The 10121-nt window shown below is 42.3% G+C and overlaps 1 long non-coding RNA gene across 1 annotated transcript; it reads right to left on the reverse strand.

Annotated features, from left to right (window-relative positions):
- Positions 1 to 3091: 3091 nt before the first annotated feature.
- Positions 3092 to 8238, reverse strand: LOC132344068 (uncharacterized). Its single transcript, XR_009493173.1, has 3 exons — positions 7914 to 8238; positions 5947 to 6114; positions 3092 to 4760 (listed from the first exon to the last, which is right to left on the reverse strand). It is a non-coding gene; the product is annotated as an uncharacterized lncRNA (long non-coding RNA).
- Between the last annotated feature and the right edge of the window lie 1883 nt (positions 8239 to 10121).

A 10121-nucleotide genomic window follows, 5' to 3' on the forward strand; every position in this document is an offset into this window, starting at 1 on the left:
CTTTCAACTTTTCTGTATATTGGGAACCTACCCCATCCCAACTGGGAAAAAGGGAAAAAATAAAGTATCTTCATTTTTATTTCAGCTGGAGCTCTATACAATTCAGTTGAATTTGTATTTCTTCTTCAAGGATTCAATTCTTCAGTGAATATTTCTTCTGAATATTTGTTGAAAAGATTGCTACTGAAGCTGAAGCTCTAATATTTTGGCCACCTGATGCGAAGAACTGACTCATTGGAAAAGACCCTGATGCTGGGAAAGATTTAAGGCAGGAGAAGGGGACAACAGAGGATGAGATGGTTGGATGGCATCACTGACTCAATGGACATGAGTTTGAGCAAGCTCCAGGAGATGGTGAAGGACAGGGAGATCTGGCGTGCTGCAGTCCATGGGGTCGCAAGGAGTTGGACATGACTGAGCAACTGAACTGATATTGATTCTTTCAACTTTTCTGTATGTTGGAAACCCACCCCACCTCAGTTGGAAAAAAGGGAAAAAATAAAGTATCTCCATTCTTATTTTAGCTGGAGCTCTCCACAGTTCAGTTGAATTTGAATTTTACTTTCCAATTCTTAGATGTGCTTTATGCTGGGAAATGCTGGTTTGGGTCAACTATATGAGCCCAATTGCTATGGTGAAATATGCCATTCTAAGGACAGCTTAGTCAAACCATCCTTTATTGTTTGATAACTTAAAACTATCTATTGATCATTTGGTTCCACGGGGATGTGGTCAAACAAGATGAGATGAGCTACCTCACAGTGTTCTTGGCACTTCGGCCTTACAGTTTTCTGAACTGGAGCCCCTGCCCCTCGGTTTGCTGGCACATGCAATTCTGCTGACCCCCAACAAGGAAGCCAGACCCCACCTTTGGGTTTATGGGCCTCTGAAACCACCTGGGTGTTCTCGTTGCCCAGATATAATGTAAGCAAGATCCACTCAGCAAGCGTTATGTGCTGTGTCCATATTGAAGCATAAGATCAGGTAATTTACATCCATGTCGAACCAAGGTGAAAATTCTATAGGCTACATTAATCACTTTAACGTTATCTATACCTAAAATTTAGTCTTATAATAAAGGGTTTTAGGGCTTCCTTGGTGGCTAAGGGGTGAAGAATCTGCCTGCCAATGCAGGTGACATGGTTTCCACCCCTGGTCTGGGAAGATCTCTCCATGGAGCGACTGGGTCAGTGCGCCATGACTACTGAGTCCATGCTCTAGAACCCCGGAGCTGCAACTCCTGAAGCCCATGTGCCCTAGAGCCTTGCTCCACAGCGAGAGAAAAGCCGGAGCAACTGCGAAGACCCAGCATGGCCAAAAAATTAATAAATAAATAGATAATTTTTAAAAATATAGGATAATAGCTATTGCTATTGTATATATTACTATTACTTTAGAGGTTCAAACAAGATGTTAAAAATAACAGGACTAAGTAATTCAGGAAGTTTTGCAGTGGCTTCCCTCATAGCTCAGTTGGTAAAGAATTCGAGTGCAATGCAGGAGACCCTGGTTCGATTCTTGGGTCGGGAAGACCTGCTGGAGAAGGGATAGGCTACCCATACCAGTATTCTTGGGCTTCCCTGGTGGCCCAGCTGGTAAAGAATCCACCTGCAATGCGGGAGACCTGGGTTCTACCCCTGGGTTGGGAAGATTCCCCTGGAGAAGGGAAAGGTTACCCACTCCAGTATTCTGGCCTGGAGAAGTCAATGGACTGGATGGTCCATGGGGTTGCAAAGAGTTGGACATGACTGAGTGACTTTCACTTTCACTTTCGTATTTATTTCTAGGTTATGCTTACCTACCTCATGTACCTTTGTGCCCATGTATGGATACTTATTACACATATTTTTGATAAAATATTTTGATAAAATATTTATTTTGTGTCTTATAAACATTAAGAAAATAGCATTCATAGACCGCCCGTTATAAACTCTTAGACTATATTTAGGTTTTTTCACCATATCTGGATTGTAGCATCTCTCTCATTTAACAAGATACCATGTGATCTGAGTGATGTCAAGCTGCAGCCTTACAATTTATAACCTTTTCTATGTGTATGTTACATTAAATGTTGCTGCTGCTGCTGCTGCTGCTAAGTCGCTTCAGTCGTGTTCGACTCTGTGCGACCACATAGACAGCAGCCCACCAGGCTCCCCCGTCCCTGGGATTCTCCAGGCAAGAACACTGGAGTGGGTTGCCATTTCCTTCTCCAATGCATGAAAGTGAAAAGTGAAAGCAAAGTCGCTCAGTTGTGTCCAACTCTTAGTGACCCCATGGACTGCAGCCCACCAGGCTCCCCTGTCCATGGGATTCTCCAGGCAAGAGGACTGGAGTGGGGTGCCATTGCCTTCTCCACATTAAATGTTAGGGTTACATTAAAACAAAATAAGAGACACCCAACTGAAGAAATCATGGTTATGCATGACTATGGACCAGTTAGTCACGAGCTCACATCATGATGCCTTATCTAAGAGGAATGAAGGGCAATTTTAGATTGCATGACCTTGAAGGAGGGACCAGCCATATCTCAGCTTAGAAACTGCTTTGAACAACAGGTCTTCACAGGATCTTCACCAACAGGGTTGCTGGTTTCTCATGAGTTGGCTGATCAAGAAAAGAATGTAGAGATGATATAAATGGGATAAGGTTACAGACAGTATGTGATATGGAAAATGTAATGCACCTTGTCTTTTAACTTTTAACTTTTGAACCGAGCAGTAGTGAAGTGTTAATATTCATTTCTGAATGAATGGTGGATGTGCGGTTGTCTATTATTTTCTCTACTTTCCTGAAGGTGGAAATGTTTCACAATTTATAATTTTAAAAAGTATGAGAAAAAGCATTCAACTAAAGTGAGTCTTTAAAAAAGAAAAACTGGAAAAAACTAAAGTTGTTAAAGATGACACATTAAAAAGAAAGGATGAGACTAGGCTTCCTGCCTCACCAATATCTGTTCATCCTTAAAGCTTTGATGAATAGAATTATGAATCAAATTGCCTTATAAAAAAGCGTGTATTCCTTGTAATGGATTTTTAAATACATTGGCTTAATTCCAGTTGGCGTATTACTACTGTTAATAAGCAGAAAGTTGAAAAAGCAACAATTTTTCAAATGTTTCAAATAGACTTTATTTTAGAGCAGTTTTAAGTTCAAAGCAAAACTGAGCAGAATATGGGAAGTTTCCACGTACCCCAGCCACTTTCCACCATCAACAAGCACGTTTGTTACAACTGATGAACCGACATGGGTCCATTATTAGCGCTCAAAGCCTGTTGTTTACATTAGGGCTCTGTTGGCATTGTATAACGCTTTCTACGGATTTGGAAACCTATATCCACCAGTATAATATTGTACACAGTCATTTCACGGCCTGAAAACCTCTGTGTTCCCCTATTCACTCATTCCTCCCCCTAACCCCTGCCAACCACTAATCTTTTTACCATCTCCATAGATTTTCCTTTTCCAAAATGTTATGTAGTTGGAATTGTATAGTATGTGGCTTTTTTTTTTTACATTGGCTTCTTCTGCTTAAGAATACACACATTTTAGGTTCCTGCTTGTCTTTTTATGACTTGATGGTGCATTTCTTTTTATTGCTGGATAAATTTCCAGGCTTGAATGTACCACAGGTGAATTATCCATCATCCACGGAAGGAGATCTCTGCTTCCCAATTTTGGCAATTCTGAATAAAGCTCCTATGAACATCCGTGTGCAGGGTTTTGTGTCGACATAAGTTTTCAGCTCATTTTGAGTAAATACTAAGGAGAATGGTTGTTGAGTCTAACGGTAAGAGAATGTTTTGTGTTGTAAGAATTTGCCAAACTGTCTTCTCAAGTAGCCGCACCGTTTTCCATCCCCACCAGTGATGAAGGAAATACGTCCTGATGCTCCAGACGCTCACCTGCATTTGATGTTGTCAGAGCTCTGTGTTTGGGCTGTTCTAACAGGTGTGCACTGGCGTCTCATGGTTGAAATGCGTAATTCCTTCATGACATAGGATGTAGAGCATCTTTCCTTACGTGTTTGCCATCTGTTGTTGTTGTTTGGAGAAGGCAATGGCACCCCACTCCAGTGCTCTTGCCTGGAAAATCCCATGGATGGAGGAGCCTGGTGGGCTGCGGTCCATGGAGTCGCGAAGAGTTGGATGGGACTGAACGACTTCACTTTCACTTTTCACTTTCATGCACTGGAGAAGGAAATGGCAACCCACCCCAGTGTCTTGCCTGGAGAATCCCAGGGATGGGGGAGCCTGCTGGGCTGCCGTCTATGGGGTCGCACAGAGTCGGACACGACTGAAGCGACTTAGCAGCAGCAGCAGCAGCAGCAGTTGTTGTTCAGTCGCTAAATTGTGTCCGACTCTTTGTGACCCCACGGACTACAGCACACCAGGCTTCCGTGTCCTTTACTATTTCCTGGAGTTTGCACAAACTCATGTCCTTTGAGTCGGTTATCTTCCTTTTAAACAAATTTAAGTACTCTCAATTGGTATTATTAATACTCTTAGCAGATCAAAGTTTGAAAAGCAACAATTTTTAAATCTAATGTTTTCACGGAACTTAGATTACCATCTGGTCTGATAAACACAGTGTTTTGTTTTGTTTACTCTAAGAGCCATTGGACTCAGATTAGTGTAAACAAATCCTGTTCCCGCTCTTGTCCTGGGATGAGGTAGGGCTGTTACTGGTGGAAAACTTCTGCTGTTGGAGGCCGTCATGACCAGACCCAAATGGGGGTGATTTCTCAGGTCCTTTAAGTACGCCTAAAAAGGAGGCCAAGTCGGGTTGATTATAATAAGTAATGAAAGGCTTATGAAGTAGAGTTAAATGTAAGTTTTTCAAAACCTGATTGAAAGCTGAATTTTCAATACAATTGCAGAGAACTGTTTGGAGGGATGCTGTGTCTATAATTGTTTGACTATATCATTAAGCAGTTAATAACATGACATGACTTCTGTGTTTTCTCACGCAATAAAAACTTTGAAAATAGAGCATGTCCCCAGTGGCCCAATGGCTAAGATTCCACCCTCCCAGTGCTGGGGGTGCAGGTTCAATCCCTGAGCAGGAAATCAGATCCTACATGACACAGGTAAGAGTTCCACCTTGAAACTAAAGATCCTGCAGGCCACAACTAGAAAAAAAAATCCTGTGTGCCATAATTAAGACCCAATGCAGCCAAATAAATTTTTTTAAAAAAGCTTGAAAACACTGTAAGGCATAAGAATTACAGTGATCATAAATCAGGATTGATGTTTTGAGTAATTGATTAATTTTTGAGTAAAAAGTGCATTAATATTTGAAAATTTCAGAATTGGACAAGTTCTTAAAAGGCAGGAGGAATAAAGATTACTGAAATATAATCAAATTTAACATTTATGAAGAGCCTAAATATTTGCATTGTTGGTGAATGTGGATTTGAAATGGAAAGTCATCTGACCTGCATGAGCACGTGTGAGACTAAGAAAAGCAGTTAAAAAGGCACGTGTTGGTCGCAGCACTATTTACAAGAGTCAGGACATAGAAACAACCTACATGGCCATCAACAAAGGGATGGGCAAAGAAGACGTGGTACATAGACGCAGTGCTCTGCCATTCAGCCATTAGGAAAGAATGGACGAATGCCATCTGCAACAATATGGGCGGGCCTAGAGTCTGTCATGCAGAGTGAAGTAAGTCAGAAAGAGAAAAGCAAATATCACATATTAAGGAATATAAGCGGAAAAATTGGTATAGGTGATCTTATTTACAAAGCAGAAATAGAGACACAGACATGGAGAACAAATATATGGATGCCAAGGGGGTAAAGGGGGGTGAGATGAATGGGGAGACTGGGGTTGATGTATACACACTGCAATGTAGAAAGTAGATAACTGATGAGAACCTACAGTATAGCCCAGGTGACCTAAGTAGGAAGGAAATCCAAGAAAGGGGGGATGTATGTATACATACGGGTTTCCCAGGTGGCTCCAGTAGTTAAGAATTCGACTGCCAGTGCAGGAGACATAAGAGACACGGGTTCAGTTCCTGGGTTTTCAGGAAGATCCCCTGGAGGAGGGCATGGCAACCCCCTCCAGTATTCTTGCCTGGAGAATCCCATGGACAGAGGAGCCTGGAGGGCTACAGTCCATAAGGTTGCACAGAGTCAGACATGACTGAAGTGACTTAGCACGTATGCACGTGTATGTAGAGCTGACTCACTTTGCTACATAAGAGAAACTAACAGAACATTGTAAAGCAACTACACTCCAGTAAAAATTTTTTAAAAAATGGCATATGGAAGAGCTATTTGAATATTGATATATCTTGTGCAAACGTGTGAATAACACAGGAAAAGTGACCATCAGGTTTATTATTGCTAAAGTTTTAATATATTAGTAATTTTTAATTTGGAAGTTTACCAAGTTTTTGGCTTCTGAAACAAACAAAAAAATCATCTAAAATCTTTTTATGAAACACTGTTATATAATAAGTAACAAAAATTAGACATTCTTAAAATTTTTCTTAGTAAATGAGAGATTCTCCATGTAGAATCACAATTCAAGGTTTAATTTAAATTGTATTTATAGTACTTGAACCCAAGAACAATTATAGGATTAAGTTATAAGAGTAAAAGAGAGATTACAGATAAATTTATGTGGGCATGTTAATATACAAAAGATAGTTTAGTGCAGTTAAAATGATAAATACATATGCTACATTATATTATAATGACTGCATACTTAGAAAGCACTGTCATTACTGAATCTGGACTGATCCATAAAACAGTAATGCTTGATTAAAAGAAAGAATCATTAGTTACAGGTTTTCCCCCAATTAGATAAATAAATGGGGGAAAGTTAGACTTGTTAAGTTAGCTTACAGTAATGTTTATGATCCTCACACAAATAAATAGCACTCTATGAATTTCCTTGTGATTTGAATTACCAATTAAATAATATAGCTGTTAAATCATGAGCGATTATAAGAGGTTCTGCTCCTATAAACCTTCATATGCTTGAATTAGTGCTGCTGTTATTGCTGCTGATTCAGAGGCCATTTGTGATTTTTTTAAAAAGTCTTCTTAAAAATATATCCCCAAAGGGCAGGATTTTAATTTTTAACGGGTAGGTTCTGCCACTCTGGGAAGGTAGAATGAACAGGTTTTCTGTATTCTTCCTGCTAAATACAACTGGAAACCCTGGACATTACACATAAAACACACTTAAGAAGCATCTGGAAGGTGGAGAGAAGGCAGACGGTCTGGGAGGCCTCAAGTCCCAGGCAGTGGCGGTGAGTTCTCTGGGTTTTCTTTTGCCTCGTCTATTTCCCAGACTTGAAGCTGGAGGAGGGAGCCACCTGGAAACACCAGTAGGTGCCACCCAAAAGAAAAAAACAAAACAAAACCCTCAAGGAAAGCCTGCTCCTACTACCAAAGGAGCAGGGGAAAGGCAGCCTATCTCCTAAATGAGACAGACAGCTTAAAGACAGTACTCTACCCTAGCCAGACAGCACAGAAAAGCTGTGGACCCACAGTCACTCACACCAGCCATGGCTGAGGCGGTGCTTGGACCTCCACCCTCCCCTGGCTGGAACCGGAGGCCCCTGCCTCCCTCCTGGGGGCTGTCAGAGGAGCAGAGAGAAGAACCAAAACTTTCTCCATTGCCCAGTGTTGACAAGGTCACCCCCATGATGTGTGTCACGGAGAGCACATGGGGAGCTGGAACCTCCACCCACCCCCCAAGCAGTAATGACCCCACCCTTAGGGATCAACGCTGGCAAAGTGAGGAAACTGGACTCCTCCCCTCCTGGCTGTAGCTTGCATCCCTGGTGGCTCAGACGGTAAAGTGTCGTCCTGCAACGCGGGAGACCTGGGTTCGATCCCTGAGTTGGGAAGATCCCCTAGAGAAGGAAATGGCAACCCACTCCAGTATTCTTACCTGGAAAATCCCATGGATGGAGGAGCCTAGTAGGCTACAGTCCATGGGGTCACAGAGCATCGGACACGACTGAGTGACTTCACTTTCACTTTCCTCCTGGCTGTACTGAGACAACGCTGTTGGCTGTCTTGGCCCCCCATCCAGCTGTGCTAACCAAACTATAGAGACAGAGTCTGGAGGAAATAGACCTGTGCTAAACAAACTATAGAGACAGAGTCTGGAGGAAATAGAACAATGGCTTCACCTTTGCCTGGCAGAGGGGAATCCACCGTAGGCTAACGCCTCAAGAACTATGGCCCCCCCCCCCCCCCCCCCCGCCCCCGTCTCTGGGGAATAGGGAGAGGTTTTATATTTCAATAAAGGTCTTGCATTTTTTTGTCTTTGCAAGGTTTCAAAACTGCCAGAACTGGTTTCAGGCAATGTAGCAACTGGGGCCGTTAACCCTAAAGTTATTGCCTGTGACCTTCTTTCAGAAATGCAGAAACCTACAAGAGAGCGTAGGGACAGAAGACTGCCAGGTACAGAGTACAATTCTCATGGGTCTGAGAGTAATTCTAATAGCTTTGTGAAGGACACGTCCTGCTTACAAGTGTAAGTTGGTACACTTAAACTTTTCGTGTTTGTTGGAAGTAACAGGCAAAGAATAACCAGGGTTGTTAAACACTTGCCGGCCTGTTTGGCTGGTATGTGCCAAAGGCTGTTCATTCATTTCTGCTGCCCACACCTGCCCCTCCAGAGCGGGGTCAGAGGCAGCTCATTAAAACACAAGATTTGAAAAAGATCCAGAACCTCCTAACATGATACCCCAAATCACTCCTTATGCCAAGAACCAGGAAGGTCTCAAACAGTCAATATATTGAGTAAAAAAATGACCATCTATAGGTGTCAAGATGGAGTTGACAGAGATGTCAGAATTATGTGATGACGATTTTAGAGCCCCTGTCATAAAAATGCTTCAGTGAATGATTACAAACACACTCGAAACAAATGAAAAAAAGAAATAGAAAGTTAATATGGAAATCTAACCTCGTGTGCTTATAAGTGATGTTGGTAAAAGCCCTGCTGTTAATACTGGAGGGGAAGAGAGGGAGCCCGGGAGGCGGTGGAGGTCGTGGGATTCCAGCTCAGATCGCTCCGTGGTGTACTTACATCTCAGTGGACAGGCCCGCTAATGTGACAAACCAAGAGCATCTGTTTAAAGTAGGGGCAGTTTGGGGACTTCTCTGGTGATCTTTTCCTGGTGGCTCAGATGGTAAAGAATCAGCTTGCAATGCAGCAAGTTTGATTGCTGGGTCAGCAAGATCCCTTGGAGTAGGGACGTGCAACCACTCCAGTATTCTTGTCTGGAGAATCCTATGGACAGAGGAGCCTAGCGGGCTACAGTCCGTGGGATTGTAAAGAGTCAGACCCGACTAATTGATTAGCACTAAGCCTGGTGATCTAGTGGTTAAGACTCCACACTTGCACTGCAGTGAATGTGGGCTGGGTTCCTGGTCAGGGAACTGAGATCCTGTGTGATACATGGTACGGCCAAAATTTTTAATTTTTAAAATTAAAGTAGGGGCAGTTTAGAGTATCAACCCTGAGGTTGGGATAAACATTTCTAATATTTTGAATAGAACCAATATTGCAAGTGTTAGAAGCTGTTATCGACAAGACTCATCTGACAGCGGCACTCGGCACCAAAAATACTAGAAGAATCGGAGAGTTTCAGGAAGGCAGTCAGTCCTGGCAAGAACCCCAAGGTTATAACTGCAGGCAAGCTCCATGGTGGACTGCTGTTCAGAGCATTAAAATAAGAATAAACAATCCTGATCTTTTGGTTAATCATTTCAAGAGCGTCTGTAGTTGGACACATAATATTTGAGCTTTTAGACTTACATGCGGTCTCGAATTTTGCTTATACTTGAGAACTTCGACTATAAATAGAAACTTAGCTGAGCTCTGATGGTGCAGGACACCAAAGGCTTCCAGCTTTATTAGCAGTAACTCCACGAGGGGGATACAGATATGTTTTCAAGGCTGGACACCCTCTTGTCTATATAAACTCCAAAACAGGTTTCCTATTATTTGGGGGGATAACTACTTGCAGTAATCATAATTTGGTTCCACCTGTGATACATGAAGACGTTTCATTAAAAGTATCATTTTATTTGGGCATTTGTCCTGCGTGGGGGTTTCCCAACAAAAATGTGGAAATCCAGGCCA

Source organism: Bos taurus, chromosome 27, assembly GCF_002263795.3.
Source record: "Bos taurus isolate L1 Dominette 01449 registration number 42190680 breed Hereford chromosome 27, ARS-UCD2.0, whole genome shotgun sequence".
Lineage (NCBI taxonomy): Eukaryota > Metazoa > Chordata > Mammalia > Artiodactyla > Bovidae > Bos > Bos taurus.